The sequence below is a fragment of the Miscanthus floridulus genome, chromosome 6 (genome assembly GCF_019320115.1).
Source record: "Miscanthus floridulus cultivar M001 chromosome 6, ASM1932011v1, whole genome shotgun sequence".
In the NCBI taxonomy this organism is placed as follows: Eukaryota; Viridiplantae; Streptophyta; class Magnoliopsida; order Poales; family Poaceae; genus Miscanthus; species Miscanthus floridulus.
The window spans coordinates 143,051,837-143,069,349 of NC_089585.1; the positions used below are offsets into that span (position 1 = coordinate 143,051,837).

The 17,513-nt window shown below is 47.3% G+C and overlaps 1 protein-coding gene across 9 annotated transcripts in view; it reads left to right on the top strand.

The window, feature by feature from the left end:
• The window catches only part of LOC136457212 (putative disease resistance protein RGA4), a 40,707-nt gene extending 28,484 nt beyond the window's left edge, over positions 1-12,223 (top strand). For 8 of the 9 annotated variants that reach the window (XR_010759696.1, XR_010759692.1, XR_010759698.1 and 5 more), the window contains 2 exons: positions 10,818-10,963; positions 11,989-12,223. The gene's annotated coding sequence lies outside the window, so the exon portion shown is untranslated. The remainder of the gene's footprint in view (positions 1-10,817; positions 10,964-11,988) is intronic. The other variant, XM_066457269.1, reaches the window with a different exon arrangement.
• The last annotated feature ends 5,290 nt before the right edge of the window (positions 12,224-17,513 follow it).

Sequence of the window (17,513 nt, forward strand, 5' to 3'; positions counted from 1 at the left end):
GGGCCGTCTTCCTGCTTGAGGAGTTTCACTCCTTGAAACAGGGTGACTCGACGATTGACGAGTACTGCCAGCGCCTCAAGATCAAGGCCGCCGCTCTTCGGGATGTCGGCCACACCATCGAGGACTCCCAACTCGTCCTCAGCCTCCTACGCGGCCTCAACCCACGCTACACTGCCACTGCCGACGACATCGCCAACTCCCCCGAGCTGCCTTCCTTCTCCAGGGCGCGAGAATGCTCTCCCTCAAAGAGCTGCGCCTCGTCAACGACGAGAAGACCACGGCTGCATCTGCCATGGTGGCCGCCTCTGGCTCCTGCACTTCTCCAGGGTGCCGGCCCTCCTCCTCTGTGGCCACTGGCGCTGCTCCCAAGGGCTCTGGGGGCGGCAGGAAAGGCAAGGGCGGCAAGAAACAGGGCGGCTGGCGCGGCCAAGGCACTGGCGCTGGCTGGCAGCAGGGCAGCGGCAGTGGACAGCAAGGGGGCAACCGCCCCATGGGGCCCTGGTTCTGCTTACAACCCATGGGCCTTCCAGGGCGGCGTTCCTCCTCCAGGCCGCAGCTGGCTAGCAGGGCAACAGCCCCGGCGGCTGGCCCCCTCACGGTGACCAGGGCATCATGGGTGCCAATCCGCAGGCCCACACCGTCTTCGCTCCCCCTCCGCCAGCTCCATCCGCTCCACTGTGGGATCAGGCCGGCCTCATCGCCTGCCTTGAACCAGATGGCGCTCCAGAACTCCGGCTGGGTCATGGACTCCGGCGCCACCTCCCACATGCACAACTCGGATGGTATACTCCTCTCCCGTCAACTCTCTTCTATCCCATCCATCACTGTTGGCAGCGGCCATCATCTTCCTGTCTCTTGCTCCGGCAGCTCCACATTACCAGGCCACGCGTCTCCCTTCTCGCTTCGCAATGTTCTAGTTGTCCCCTCTCTAGTGCGCAACTTACTTTCGGTTCGCCAATTCACTCGTGACAACAATTGCACTATCGAATTTGACGCATTTGGCTTTTCTGTTAAGGACCTGCAGACCAGACGCGTGATTCTTCGCTCCAATAGCTCCGACGGCCTCTACACCGTCCCTGCCACGCCACAAGCCAACCTCGTCACCTCCACCGACCTATGGCATCATCGTCTTGGTCATCCAGGAGCTGCTGCCCTCCAGTTGCTTAGACACAATAATTCCATTTCCTGTAATAAATCAGCTCATACTCTTTGTCACTCATGTCAACTTGGCAAGCATGTGCGGCTGCCTTTTGGCAATTCCAGTTCAGTTTCCTCTTTACCTTTTGAGCTTATACACTGTGATATTTGGACATCCCCGGTCGCTAGTATTTCTGGTGCACAGTACTACCTTGTCATCCTCGATGACTTCACCCACTTTTGCTGGACCTTCCCCCTAGTCCACAAGTCCGAGGTAGCTACTCACATCACTCAGTTTTGCGCCTTCGTCCACACACAGTTCAGCCTTTCCTGTCAAGGCTGTTCAGGCCGACAATGGCACTGAATTCGTCAACAATACCCTCGCCACCTTCTTCGCCTTCTAGCGGCATTCACTTACGTCCTCTCCTGCCCTTACACCTCCCCTCAAAACGGCAAGGCTGAACGTATCATCCGTTCTCTGAATAATATATGTCGCACGCTGCTCATCCACGCCCACATGCCACCCAAATATTGGGCAGAGGCGCTAGCTACAGCCACATATCTCCTCAACAGGCGCCCCTGCTCAGCCATTCACCATAGAGTTCCCTATGAGCAACTCTTCAAGCAGTCCCCAGACTACACTATTCTTCGTGTCTTCGGTTGCCTCTGCTATCCCAACCTCACCGCCACTTCCAAACACAAGCTGGCCCCTCGCTCCACAGCCTGTGTCTTTCTTGGATACCCCTCCTCTCACAAGGGTTATCGGTGTCTCGACCTCACAACTAGACGGATTATCATCTCCCGTCATGTTGTCTTCGACGAGAATCATTTTCCGTTCAGCACTGACCCCACCAGTGAGCCCACAAGCTCTCTGGATTTTCTTCTTCCAGGTCCTGCTGCGCCGGTGCACCACACTGCCACCATGGTGCCCCCTGCGGTCGCCCCGTCGCCAGTCGCCGCTGAGCAGCCGCGACGCCGAGCTCAACTGGAGGAGCTCGCTGAGGACCCCGCCATCCTACAGATTGGCCTCGGTCCTTCCTCCTGGCACGGCTGCTCCTGCTCCGACCGGTCCACCTCTACGGGTCTACGTTCGGCGGCGTGCTGGTGCTCCCGCCCCGGCTGCTGAGCCGGCTCCTGCACCACTGTCTGCACCAGTCGTGGAGGTGCCCCCGCCGGCGCCCGCTGTTCCAGAACAGCCGGCTCCTGCTCCAGTTGTGGCAGCCGGTCCGCCACCTCCTACTTCGAGCCGACCTGTGACGCGCCTCCAGACAGGCTCGCTGAAGCCTGTTGATCGTTACGGCTTCCCATCGTCTGCTCACGTCGCCGCCGCCTCCACTGCCTCACCCATTCCCCGCGACTACAGAGGGGCCCTTGCCGACCCCCAGTGGCGCGCGGCCATGGCTGAGGAGTACAAGGCTCTCGTCGACAACGACACGTGGCGACTCGTTTCCCGGCCCCAGGTGCCAACGTGGTGACAGGCAAGTGGATCTTCCGGCACAAGTTCCACTCCGATGGCACCCTGGCTCGTCACAAGGCTCGCTGGGTCGTTCGCGGCTTCACCCAGCGCCACGGCATCGACTACGACGAAACGTTCAGCCCCGTCGTCAAGCCTGCCACCATTCGGGTCGTCCTCAGCATCGCCGCTTCTCGTCAGTGGCCCATCCACCAGCTGGACGTGAAGAATGCCTTTCTTCACGGTCACCTGCACGAGACGGTCTACTGTCAGCAGCCCCCCGGCTTCGTCGACCCGGCGCGTCCCGACGCCGTCTGTCTTCTTCAGCGCTCCCTTTACGGCCTCAAGCAGGCCCCGCGGGCGTGGCACCAGCGCTTCGCCACGTACGTTCGACAGCTCGGCTTCGTCGCTTCTGCCACCGACACCTCCCTCTTCGTCTACACTGAGGGCGGCGCCAGTGCCTACTTGCTGCTGTACGTCGACGACATCGTCCTCACGGCTTCCTCGGATGCTCTGCTCCGCCGCATCATCGGTCGCCTTCACTCTGAGTTTGCCATGACGGACCTTGGGGAGCTCCATCACTTCCTGGGGATCTCCGTCACTCGCTCCTCCGACGGGCTCTTCCTCAGCCAAAGGCAGTACGCGGTGGATCTTCTTCAGAAGGCGGGCATGGCCGAATGTCACTCGACATCGACGCCTGTCGACTCTCGTGCCAAGCTCTCTGCCACGGAGGGCGCTCCCGTCGCCGACCCCGCCACGTACCGGAGTCTCGCCGGCTCACTTCAGTACTTGACACTCACTCGCCCCGACCTGGCGTACGCTGTGCAGCAGGTGTGCCTCTTATGCATGATCCGCGCGAAGCTCACCTTGCGCTGATCAAGCGCATCCTTCGGTATGTGAAGGGCACACTGTCAGCTGGCCTCCACATCAGCACTGGGCCTATCGACAAGTTGATTGCCTACTCCGACGCTGACTGGGCAGGGTGCCCCGACTCTCGCCGCTCCACCTCCGGCTTCTGCGTCTTCCTCGGCGACAGCTTGGTGTCCTGGTCGTCCAAACGGCAAACCACGGTGTCCCGGTCCAGTGCAGAGGCCGAGTACCGGGCTGTTGCTCATGTGGTCGCAGAGTGCTGTTGGCTTCGACAGCTTCTTCAGGAACTTCACGTTCCATTGAAGGTCGCCACAGTTGTCTACTGTGACAACGTCAGCGCTGTCTATATGACAGCCAACCCGGTCCACCACCGCCGTACCAAGCACATTGAGATCGACATCCATTTCGTCCGTGAGAAGGTGGCTCTCGGCGAGGTTCGCGTTCTCCATGTGCCGTCCAAGTATCAGTTTGCTGATCTCATGACAAAGGGGCTGCCGGTTCAGCTCTTTGAGGATTTTCGGTCCAGTCTGTGCATCCGGAATCCTGATGCTTCGACTGAGGGCGGCTGATAGATATGTACATTAGGAAAGTGTATATTAGGCAAGTCTATATTTAGTATGATTAGCACCTGCCATGTATTGCATATATGCTGCCATGTAATTGGCTATATATATCAAGGTCACCCCCCCACGTTGGGTGTGTGGTGTTTCCCTTCTATCTCTGTTATTCTACAATTACAAATATATAGAGCCTTAGCCTGGGAAGGCCAGGGGCTAAGCCCACATAGGGTGGCGCATAGCAGAGTAAATAGGAGTAACTAACACAATAACCAAGGAGACACTATGGTAATCTAACAATATGTAATAGGATTGTGGGTCCATTAGAAAGGCCCAAAGCCCATTAGGGTTTGTAAACACCCTCATATATAAGAGGGGACTTGATTAATGAAATGGTAAGAAAGGTTTAGGGTTAATCCCTTTTGCTCTACAACCTCCTAGCCGCCGCCACCCCTCTCCCTGCGCGCGCTGCCGCTGGCCACTGTCGCCGCCATCGCCTGCTGCGCCGCTAGCTGTTGCCCTAGGGCAGATGCTCTCTCCTCCTCCCCACTCTCCGGTCAATCTAGGGCTTCCCTAGTAGACCCGTGACATACGGTTTCCTGAGCCGCGGCAATGGATTTCGGGATGGCATTCATCAAAGCGTTTATACACGAATAGAGGCTTGTTCGAGAGAATTCCCCAAGATCTAGAGCAGCCTGAACCAATGGCAAAGGCACCAGAGACACTCGTCTGCGTTTCGCCGCAGAAAAGAGGGACGCCATCCTCGACTCCGCAGAAGGACGCCACTGCAACCCCAGCACAGAAAAGGAGGCGTAGAAATCAGATTCTCCCGTTTAGAAAGAGAAACAGATAGAAAACCAGGTAGCCAATAAATTGCTATATCCTGAATATGATGGTAGCAAGGAGCCGTTCTAGTGGCTCTACAAATGCTGAATTTTTTTGACACAACAGATCAAGGAGGTGGAAAGAACCGAGCTGGCCGCCTTCCATCTACAGGGACAGCATTCACATGGTTCATCCGCTTCAAAAGGGACTCAAGCACTCCATCTTAGCAAACGTTCTCGGCAACTATCAGGAAACGTTTCGGCCCAACGCCGGCACAGAACCTACTCGAAGACCTCTCAGCAACCAAACAAACAGGTGGGATTGATGAATATACAGATCAGTTTCTCTTCAATCTCAACAAGGTGGATAGCCTCGACCCCGACCAATAGGTAATGTTATACACTGCAGGGCTGTCACCGCAGGTTGGCATTGACACCGAACTCAAACACCCAGAGGACCTGGAATCAGCAATATCTCTAGCTAGAGCACATGACCGCATTGCCAACAACTCAGTGTACCTAGAGGAATAGACACCCCAGGAAGAGGGAATACAAGTCTCCCTACACGCAGTCACCGGCATTATGACAAGTCCGACAATGCAGGTTGTGCTTTCAACGGCAGATGTTCCTAGCACTATTGGACTCCGGATCAACACATAACTTCATCAACAAGGACACAGCATCAGCCCTACAGCTCAGTCGAACAGGCACTAGATCATATAACAGTCGCAGTGCAAACGACGACAGGATCGGCAATGTCGGAATCTACAGGAACATCAATATCCAGATCGACACAGAGCTCATTAATATTGACTGCTACAGCATACCCTTGAGAGGCTACGACTTTGTCCTAGGAGTCAACTGGTTAAGCTTCCTCGGACCAATCATATGGGACTTTCAAAACTTGATAATGAAATTCTGGCGTCAAGGAAAATGAGTCCTATGGCGGAGCCTTAGTGCACCTGCCTCTCCCCAGGCAAGCTTACATACATTTAATCAGGAGCCTTCCTTGGAGAAACTCCTTGACAATTTTGCCAGTCTATTTCAACCGCCAACCGGGTTACCACCGACTCGACGCTATGACCATAGAATCCATATGAAAGATCCAACACTTCCAATGGCAGTCAGACAATACAAAGTATCCGCAAATCCAGAACGATGAGTTGGAATCTCAGTGCCAGCATATGCTAGAACAAGGACTCATCCGGTACAGCACATCAGCCTTCTGATCTCTGGTCTTGTTAGTCAAAAAACAAGATGGCTCCTGGCGATTCTGCATCGATTACAGGGCTCTCAATGACAATACCGTCAAGGATAAATTCTCAATACTAGTCATCGACGAATTACTAAACGAATTGAGAGGGGCAACTTCTTCACTAAATTCAACCTTCATTCAAGTCGAAAAAACTGCTTTTCGTACCCATCATGGACACTTCAAATTTGTGGTTATGCCTTTTGGACTTTGCAACGTCCCCTCCACCTTCCAAGCACTCATGAATGATATTTTGGGATCTTATCTTCGGAAGTTCGTATTTGTTTTCTTTGATGACATCTTGATATATAGCAAAACTTGGTTAGAGCATCTCCAACATATTCAGCAGGTTTTCACAACGTTACATCTCCACCAGTTATCACTAAAGAAATCTAAGTGCCTGTAACACTCAGTGTTAAGCAAGGAATTAGCGAAGGAATTAAAACCTTAATCATGTCATAAGCATTATTATCATTCCCTTCCTTGCATGTGCTTGATTGATATTGCCTGAATGTGTAGCATAAGTTTAAGCCTTGTTGTATGTATGTATATATATGCTTAAGTTTAAACCCTGAAGCTATGAGTGTAAGTACCCTAGTTTGAATCTTGATTGAATGACAAACTACTTTCTATAAGGTGTCACACTTGTTTGTGCATGCCTATGTATATATGAGTATATTTATGTGGGATACAATTACTTTGTGCATGGTATGAACTTGAGTGTATATCCTAGGACCATAGTTGCTCATGTCTTAGTTTTAACCTTGAGTAATAGACAATCCACATCTCTTTTGGTGCCTCACATGTGTATGGTATATATATGCATGTACATACGAGTGGCTTTGCTTGTACATGACATGAACTAGAATTGCTATGCTTGAGTTTGGATTGCCAAACAACCTATATTGAGATGCTCTCTATGACTTGTACATGTATATGGGTGGCTATGTCTCTCATAGGTTCATATAAACCTTTATTAGATTCACATGTTGAGTGACCTTGTTTGGTATGTTGGCATGTAATTAAGTTCCTGATTTGGTCATGGATGTAATCATGTTAATTAAACTCTAAATTGATAGCCAAACAACTTTTATATATGTGCCTCACCTGAATTTTATACATATATACCTCATATATAGCTCTTATGCTCTTATAAGCATATTATAAAGTCCATAGTTGAGGGCTGATTTTGTTTTTAATTAAATTGTTTAAACACTTTAATGTGCCACTTCACCAAGTTGAAGTTTGACTTAGAACTTTAATTTGAGTATGGTCTCAAGCTATAGATTGGAGAGCAAGATATTGTTTGGAAGTCTCCAGGATTAAATCTGAAATCTGTTTTCCAGCACTTATCTCTAGGGAAGTGTAGTGGAGAGTTATAAACATAATCTCATTGTTTTGCTTACCCAAAACAGAGCCAAATATATTGTTGTCTATACAGTTCATGCTCTGGACAACTGCTGACAAAGCCATTTTGACACCATGTGTTCTTTTGTTTCCCCTAAGCAATAAGAGTGACACTTTGCACTTTGATAGAGTGTATATGACCAAGAACATTTAGGGCTAGATGTGCAGCAAATTCCCCAGTCATAGTTTGTACAGAACCTGGCCCTAGGTTAGCCAAAAACTAATACGTGTGCCCAGCCCGTGCACTGCCAGAACAGCTTGACAGAGCCAACTTCACGGTCTTTTATCTTCTCGATTCACAAGTTTTAGACTAGGGTCATGTAACAAAGTTTGAAGCATTTCATATGTACAGAAACTCTGTTCTTGGCAGTCAGTCAGGTGTTTAGTAAAATAACAAGTTTGGCGCATGTTTTGAAGCTCGGGTTGACATTCGGCTGTGGCTGTGTTCACTGTGTGTGAGCGTGAACACGAGGTAGATACCGCCTTAAGCCGCAGCCAATCACCGTGGTCCGCTGCACCGCCTCTCTCTCCCTCTGTGGCTTACTTGCTCGCGACGCTTGGCTAACCGACCTCATCCCTTTGCCCTGACAACACCCGGTCCACAGTAAGTCCGGTGAACCTGAGCGTCTGCAGCATGCGGCTGTCTTGCGCTGCACGTTTGCCAGCTGCCGCACTCGTAATTGGATGCATGTCCAGGTGTCTAATTCGCGTGGCAAAGCTTGACGCGTGCCCTTCACACCTGAACCGACCTCCTTTGCTTTGCCCAGTCGCCAGAGCACACACACGTATACACACAACAGTCTGTCTCCCTGCCGCTGAGCAAACTCTTCCTGTCCAAGCCATCCCAGCCGATTTCCTTGCGTCTCGAGCTCCATCAGGAAGTAATCTAGCTCCCCAAGCTGAGCCTTGATCCAGACATGTCCTTGGTTGGCCAGAATTTGGAAAATTTCCGTCGCTGGTCAACAGTCCCATGAAATCGAGTTCGAATTGGGGTGAGCTTCGATTCCTCGTCGTTTTCCCTTTTCCTTGAACCTCTGTGCTCTAATTGCTCACGCAAATATGATGCGCATGCAGAATTGGCCGGGGCTTCACCGGAAATGACGTGACGCGGACCATGTCCGCAGCGGAGCTCCATTTCCGCCGCCGCTCACTCGTGGCCAGGTCTGTACAGTCTATCCCTGACGCAACTGTCTTCGCAGTTAGCTTTCTGGAGTGTCGCTGATGCTCACACGACCGCTAGTTTGCTGTCTCATAGCCTTAGCTCGCCTGCACGGCCTTGCCGCCGTCTCAGAAACCGCGGTAGTCGCCGCCTCTCGTGGATAGCTGTGCTCCAGGCCGGGTCCGACCGTTTCCTGCCACCCTGTGGATAGCTGTGTAGCGCGGATCAGTGCTCGCCGGTGTGGCCTGCCGTCACCGGCGCAGGTCGCCTTTCCCGCGCGAGCGCGTACTCATCCAGGGGCTCCTGTTTGAGAAGACAGAACTACAGGGGTTTAGCTGCGAAGCAGTCTTACTAGTGAATAGTGGCACTTGGACTGCGGGTTGAGGGAGAAGTAATCCGAGGGCCTCGCTGCAAAAGTTGTGCTCCTTTTCTTTTTTAGGATTTTATTTTTCATAGAATTATTAGCTGATCTTTGAAAATCCATATAAAATAGTAGGAAGCTCCAAAAATTGTCATTTTAATTTTGTTGTGCTCCTATTGAGTAGATCTGTGCAGTAGATCTATTTGTGGTCACTGTTATTGCTTTAATAAAAGCAATTTATTCATGCGAGTAAATATGTACATGATTTGTGTAGCTTGTTGTACTGCATAATAAATTCCCAAAAATTTACCATATGTTAGAAATTCTCTGAATAGCTTCCTGTAAAATTTTTGGCTACAGATATGCTATTGTCTTCATGCTATAAATGTTTGATTGTTTGTACGGTTGTATTTATAGCTGCTGTAATATAACTCTATTTGATCTCAAATTTTTACTGTGCATTATTGATATTGTTAGCTAGTTCCTGTAAAATTTGTAGGTTCAGAAAGCTCTGTTAGAATGTTTGGTTGTTTTTAGAAGTTTCAGCAAGCATGTTTACTTGTAATTGTCAATATGTAAATGCACAAAAGCTTGCCTAGCTGAACACTTCTGTGCTTTCTGGTCAGAGGTGCTACTGGACCTCTGTTACTTAAGTAGTTTGTTAGTATCATGCTTATATTAGGAAAGGTGTGTACATGGACACATGTATAGTATATACTTCAGTAGTAATTACCTTGTCTTAATTCTTGTAAGCATGTTTTAGCCATTTGTAAGTCCAGAAGTGATTTAGATTTCTTGCTGTTGACAGCCTAACCTGAATTCTTGCTAATTGTGAGTTGCCTGCAAGTAGTATAGGGATATGTGTGATCGTGTACATATATATTTATATATTTAGGTGCATTATATGTTCCAGTCATGATCTCTTGGTCATTGTGCTTAGTAGTAAGCCATGTTTAATTCTAGTTTCAGACCTGTAGGGAGTCAAGGCTAGCTGCTGTTAGTTATGATCTGTGTTCATGAATTTTCCATGTGTCATGATTATTAGACCTTGATATGTATGTATTGGCATGTTCTTTACAAGTAGGTGTGTATTTGTATACGCATATATGTCCATATGATTGCTGTATGAAATAGTGATCGATTTGTATGTTGCTTGTGATCATTGTTGGGCCTTTATAAATGCCTTAGCTCACTTGTGTAGTGCACATTCCATGATTTTAAGTTGGTTGTTTAATATTTTCTTACATATCATGTCACTAAACATAGATACATATATATGTATATGCTTGTAGTATTCTTTAGTGATCACTTTCAAATTCTGGTATGTTATCATCTAGCATCATTGCCACCTGCTATGGTTATATTGTTAGTAATATGTTTATCTGTCTCTTTTGTTAATCCATGTATTTGTACTCTCCTATTCTCATCCCTTTTAGTAGTGACTGCCTAGGTGTAAATATATTGCAAAGAGTGCTGACCGCCTTGTCTTTGCTTGTGTGTATCATTTCATGATCGTTATAGAATCACTCTAGTTCTGTTATATAAGCATGGCTAGGTAAGGGTAGATGTCTGTTACTCTATTTATAGATTTATATATTGCTCTTTTGTGAATGTATGTATAGACACTAGGAAGAGATATGCACCTTCTCAATAAATGAATGTCCTGTTAAGTGTTAACATGAGAATTGTCACCTTTACGAGTCATGTATGCTTGAGTGTGTATGCTTGCTGCTTTACATTGCTCTATGTTTGATTGATCACTTGCTTAATTGTGCATCTTGTCATGCATGCATTTAGCTCCGGAGTTAACCGTGAGTACGACTCTCGACGAGCCCGAGATCGAAGAAATCGTCGAGGAGTACGAGTAAGAGGTCTCCATTCAGGAGGAAACCGAGGAGACCACCACTGACTCTACTGACTTTGTTGTTACTGAGTTACCCAAGGCAAGCCTTGGACATATCCTATCTTTTTACAAATGCAACTTTTATTTTATAGCTCTCTAGCTTTTCTTATGCATTAAGTTCTCATAGCAGTTGTACTTGAACCCACATGCATAAATATCCTATCCTAAGAGTCTTTACTAGTATGACAGGTTCGACTAGTTGCTTTGCTTAGGATATAGGTAGAAGTCGAGTGATTGCTGTCACTCGCGAGCTATAGGGCTTGTTACTTTTGTTACTACTATCATTTTGGAATATGAGATGGAAATGAATTGGAGACCGACGGGACTCGGGTTTGGTTCTTGGTGGGTCAACAGAGCGCGGCTCTGTGTGCCATTGGTCCCGCCTGTGTCAATTAAGGACCGTCCGTTGCTGTGGATGGTAGTTAGGTTTTGAATGTACCATACACATACTTGCTTATGGGGGGAGGAAGGCCTAGGTACCTCTCTTACTCTCGGGTCCTAGTCCTTCACGGACTGGCTGGTACGGTGGGAGAGGAGTGGTGGAGAACTAGTGGCCCACTACGGCGCGGCCGTAGTGTTGAGACTTAGTTGCTCCCGGTTCGGACGTGGCGCTAAGGCCTCGAGAGTGAGTCAGGAAATGACTGGCCATACTTGAGGTAGTGCTTTGGGTATGGCGTGTGTATGGGTGTGCCCAGCTAGGAGTATCGATTCGCAAATTGCCGTTTTCTCTTTTGAAAACGGTAATTGCTTGACTATGGTCTAGCACCGTAGTAAGAATGGAACAAGAGATGTTGGAAAGATAAGAAAGATGAAACTTCTGATTGCTTACCACATGCTTGAAAGTAGCATAGATGCTAACTTAGAATGGTTAGTTATGAACCTAATCTTGATGGCTAAAAATTTGAATATAAGGACTCACCTTTAGTAATGCTTTTATGCAAGCAAACAAACCACCAGCCAAAGAGCCTAGCATATCCTTGAGAGTCGGGAATTTATTCCCTATTGACGGTTAAGTCTTGCTGAATACCTTCTTGTACTCACGGGTTTGTTCAACCCTGCTTTCAGGTGGAGTTTAGGTTGACTACTTGTGCTTGGAGGATTCTCTCATGGTGGGCTCATGGAGGATCTTCTTTACGCTTCCGCTAGCTATTTTCTTTATGTTTATGCTCTCATGATACTTATGGACTTGTTATATTTCAGTTTATGTTTATGCAACTTATGATCATGGTTTGTAATAAATAAATTTGTGAACTCTGTGATGTATGAAATGGACTAATCTATGAAAAGTTTTATATCCTTATTGTTGGTCCCTTGTATCAAATGTGGTTCCTTCGAGTTCTTCCTCGTGGTGTGCTTGACAGACTATCGGGTTTAACTCGATCTTTTGGGTACTTAGTGTCTAGTGGTAGACAAGTACCCTTGGGATTGGGTTAAATCGGGTGGTTTTGCCACAGTATCTCTTTGCCACCACTTCAGTTTCATATCTGGGGCACATCATCACAGCAAAAGGAGTATATGTTGACCCAGCTAAAATTGACTATTGCATCTTGACCTGTCCCAACAGCAACACGTCAGTTAAGTGGATTTCTAGGATTAGCAGGCTCTTAAAGGAAATTTATTAGGAACTACAGCACCATTGCCAACCCTCTGACACAGTTGCTAAAAAAGGATGCCTTCATATGGGATGAAACTGCTACATCTGTCTTCCAGTTAAAACAGGAATTGTCATCCACACTGGTCTTGCAACTTCCGGGGAACAATTTCATTGTCGAATGTGATGCATCGTCAACAGGATTTGGGGCCGTGTAAATGAGAGGGAATTAATTGGACTCGTCCAAGTAGTTAAACATTGGCGTTCATACCTACACAGCTTTCTCATCAGGTCAGATCACTACAGCTTGAAATATATATTAGATCAAGGTCTGTTGATAGTTCCACAACGCAATAGGTAAGCAAATTATTAGGCTATGACTTCAAGGTGGAGTAGGAGGTGAAACCCTACCAGAAACAGCTACCTTTTTACTGAGGCCCAACCTTTTAAGAACTTGCCTATAAACACAAGGCTAGACAAGACTGTCGCCACTTGCTACCCTATACAATCTGTGCAACAAGCGGTCAACACAGGTAAGCTATAGCCTAAACATCACGTTTACACTATATCTTACTACTCTAACCTTGGCCAGAATTAGAGCACTCACAAATAACTATTAGTCTTTTATATATTTTGTCATTAATTCACTAAAACCCACAATATGGATTGATGCTCTCTCAATCTTACAGAATGAATCTACCCTAAAATTCAAGAGTTTTACAAGGATAGCTCCTTGGCGTCGCTGGCTGTCGGGTTCATAAACCCGGGGTCCCTCGCGGACCGGCTTTCTAAACAAAGGCTCGGTCCAAGCAGACAACGTGCAACTCATGGGCCGGCCCAAAGTACCTGAATGATAGGCCAGAAGGGCGGTCCAAGCATCGACCGGAAGGTTTGCCCAAGGAGGAACGACGCCCATTTCTGACTCCGGCCCACCTCTCCAACCGGAGCGCTCGCTTCGGTCTTCAGCCCGCCTCCGAACGGCCTCTCCGACCGAAAGGCTTGGCCAAAGCGCCGCTTCCAACTTTGACCCGCGTCTCCGACCGGGGATGCGCCGAACCCCTGCTCACCACTCTTCTCCGACTGGTGCGATCAGAGCCGATTGGGACCAACCGATCGGGGACGCTCGCTCGATAAGAACTAGGAAACGGACGGAGAAGATAAGGCAGGTGAAGGGACCGTGACGCCTAAGAGGGGGGGGGGGTGAATTAGGCAACTTAAAAATTCTAACTCTAAACTATGGCCTCTTTTTCTAATCCTAACAAAACCTATGCAATAGATAAACTATCTAGATGTGCAACTGTATTTTTGCTAGTGTGTTGCTATCTCTACCGCAAACGTAGTAAAGTAATCAATGTAAATGCGGAAGCTAAAGAGCAAGGTAGAGATATGCAAACTCCCGTCGACGACTCCGGTATTTTTACCGAGGTATCGAGAAGCGCGCAAGCTTCCCCCTAGTCCTCGTTGGAGCCCCTCGCAAGGAATCCCTCGCAAGGGCCAAGCTCTCGGTCAGGTAACTCCGTGGATAGCCTCGGGCCTTCCCCACGCGCAAGTGGGTCTCCGACGTGCCTCTCGACAAGCCTCTCCATGATGCTCCCCGCCGTCTTCACTATCAAGCTTCCGGCCGAAACGCCGCGGGCCTTGTTCCCTCCGATACACGGTGGCGGCCACACCACAAACGCGGCTGGTGTGATCTCACAAGACTTCAAGCCCCTCCGATGTACAACACTTGTGCTCGCAAGCACGGGGTGGCAAGAGGTATGCAAACCTCACTAAACACTAGGCATAAACCTAGAGCAAGCGCATAAGCGGTGGTCTAATCAACTTAAGCACTTCGCAAAGCACTTATGCTAATCACCTAATCAAACACTAAGCACTATGCATGTGGAGATCACTAAAATGGTGTATCAACACCCTTGGTATGTTTCCTCAGCTCCACACCTCTCAAATGGCCGGTTGGGGGTTGTATTTATAAGCCCCACTGAGAAAGTAGCCGTTGGGGTCGAACTCCCGCGAAACTGCTACTGACCGGACGCTGAATCGTCCTGACCGGACGCGTCCGGTCGTCCCGACCATTGAGCCAACAATATACTGATCGGACGCTGGCCAGCGTCTGGTCGTTTGCCACTGGACGTGTCCGGTCACAGATTTGCCGCTCTGGAACCTTACTGTAATCGATCGGACGCTGCAGTCCTACGTCCAGTCGGTTGCCGCTAGCGTCCGGTCTGGGATCCGGTCGCCTGTCTGCCGAGCCACTTGCCCAGCGTCCGGTCGAGCATCCGGTCACCACAGTGAGCTCATTTCTTCGCGATCTTGCATACGGCTTGGTTCCAATCTTCATGCTTGGACTTTGCTTGATCTTCTTGGGTCTTCTCTTGTGCTCCTAAGGTCTTGCTTGAGGTGTTGATCATCAGATCATCACGTCGCCTTCGTCCAAGTTACGTCTTGCACCCTATTGAACTACAAAACAAACACTTGCACATTCATTAGTCCAATTTGGTTGTGTTGGTCATCAAACACCAAAATCCAAAGTAAATGGGCCAAGGGTCCATTTTCCTTACAATCTCCCCCTTTTTGGTGATTGATGCCAACACGACCAAAGCAAGCAAATGATAAGAGTTTGGAAGTTACAAACTACCTACTTGTTAGGATGCAATGCAAAGGGCAAGTTTGTATGATACTAATTGATAGATACCAATTAAAACTTTACTTAAAAGCTTGTCTTGCCCTTGCAAATGTCCCCATGTGATATTATGGATTAAAGCCTGGCTTTCTAAAAAAAATCTCCCATTTCTTAGACTGACCCATAATTCGCTTTCCTCCCTTTCTCGGACCATTATCATTTGTAGACATCAACTTGATGCTTGCCTTTGGTCCTTCAAATTCTCCCCCTTTGGCATCAAACACCGAAAAGGAAGACATTCGTAGCACAAGGGAGGGTCAAATTTCGTGATCCTTTGTATAGAGTGAAATGGATCACAAAATTTGACTCTCACATTATATAGACTAAGCTCCCCCTAAAAATATGCATACATATGGTAGAAGGCAAAGTATATGCATAATTAGCAATTTATTGTACAAGAGAGTTTAATCTATATAATGCATGGAGAAAGCATATAAATATGAAATGAAATCAACATGATTATGCCAATTGAAGAATGATGCTTAACTCCAGGGACTCTAATTTCCTTACAATGAGACTACTACATATGTGATAGGTTTCAAAAATTGATATCATTTGAACAAGTGTTAGTTTCAAGGCATCCAACTTGTAGATTAAGCTCCCCCTAAATTTGTGCACACAAGTGTTGAATACTTGTAACATTTGTGCACATTGATTTAAGTATCAAAATACCACTTGAAAGAAGATATTTGGGAGAGATTATCTACAATTTGGACTTTGGCACATATTAGATAAATAATTGTAAAACAAGCTATGTGCCGTGCTTCTAAACAATTTTAAACCATGTAGGTTTGCTCCAAGGGTTGATAATGAAACCAAGCAAGCCTACCATATGATATACCTATTGAATGCATGACAAAAGATTAAGCATGTAAATGCAAACATAGGCATGAAAGATAACTAGATGCTTTAAGAGTAAATCAATTGAAAAACAATACCAATTGAAATGAATACTAATTGAAAGTAATGACATCTAGTTACCTAACATGGGAAGGGGAATTTGGGTCCATAGTATTCACTAACCCACTTGGCAATAACTTTGTCCATCATGATGCACCCCATGAAATGCACCCATACTTTGCCAAGTCTCCAAATTCCCTGAATTCCGATGGACTTCTCACTTCCCTTTCGGGATCCAAACCTTCTTGGTGCTCTTCATGTTTGAAATGATTTCCTTTGGCACCCAAAAGCGTTTGACCCCATAGTTGGCTTGCTTGTTCACCTTGATGGCCACCACCTTGTCATTTTTCTTCTTCTTCAAGAGATAAGGTGTGGAGACCTTCTTGTCCACCTTGTTGGTGTAGGTGTTGGAGAGCTTGCTTGTTTGCTTTTTCTCCTTCTTCTTTGCTCCTCCCCCATTCTTCACCTTGCACTCATAGGACTTGTGACCTTCCTTGTGGCACACGTAACAAACCACGGTTTGTCCTTCATCAAGCTTCTTCACTCCCTTGACGGTGTTATCTTGATGAAGTTGGGTTTGCTTCGCCTTGCCTTTCACTTGAGTCAAGTCCTTGGTGAGGCGAGCTACTTCTTGCTTGAGTTGCTCATTCTCCTTTGCAACCTTTTGTGTGCATGTATCTACAACAACTTTCTCAACACAAACTTGGTTGCACAAAGGTGAGTCTAAACATAAATTATTACAAGAAGTAGAGGCATCCTTTTTGGACATGTTAAAGATAGAACTTTTCTTTTTAGATGCCTTGGTGGGGGTTGTGCTAACGGCTTCAAGATTAGCAACTTTATTAGTTAGCTCATCACAATGTTTGCACATGGTTTCCATTTTAGCAAGCAAACTATTATATGCTTCTTGTGAGCTAGCTAACTTTTCTTTCAATTTTTCATTTTTCTTTAAGAGTTGCTCATCATTTATTGTGCATGCATTTGTTGTTGCACTAGCCTCAAGTTTCTCAATTTTAGTAGATAGTTCAACATTGAGATTAGCAAAGTTCTCATATTGTTCAAGCAATGTTTTGTATGCTTTTTGTGAACTATCTAGCTTTTCTTTTAAGCTTTTGAGCTTCTTTTGTTGACTAGTGCAAACTTTAGCAAATTTAAGATTTTCTTGCACAATTTCATGGTAAGAAGGCATATCATCATCACTATCACTCTCGCTAGAGGAAGAGCTTTCGTTACCTCGTGCCATAAGGCACACACGAGAGGAGCTTGATGATGAGTGCTTGCGGCCTCGCCTCTTGTGATGGGGTTCTTCTTCACTTGAAGAATCATCCTATGATCTTATTGATGTGAGGGCTTGGTTCTTGCATGCCTTCTTCTTTGTCTTGGGTGTGGGCTTGTTTGGACAAACTTCCTAAAGTGCCC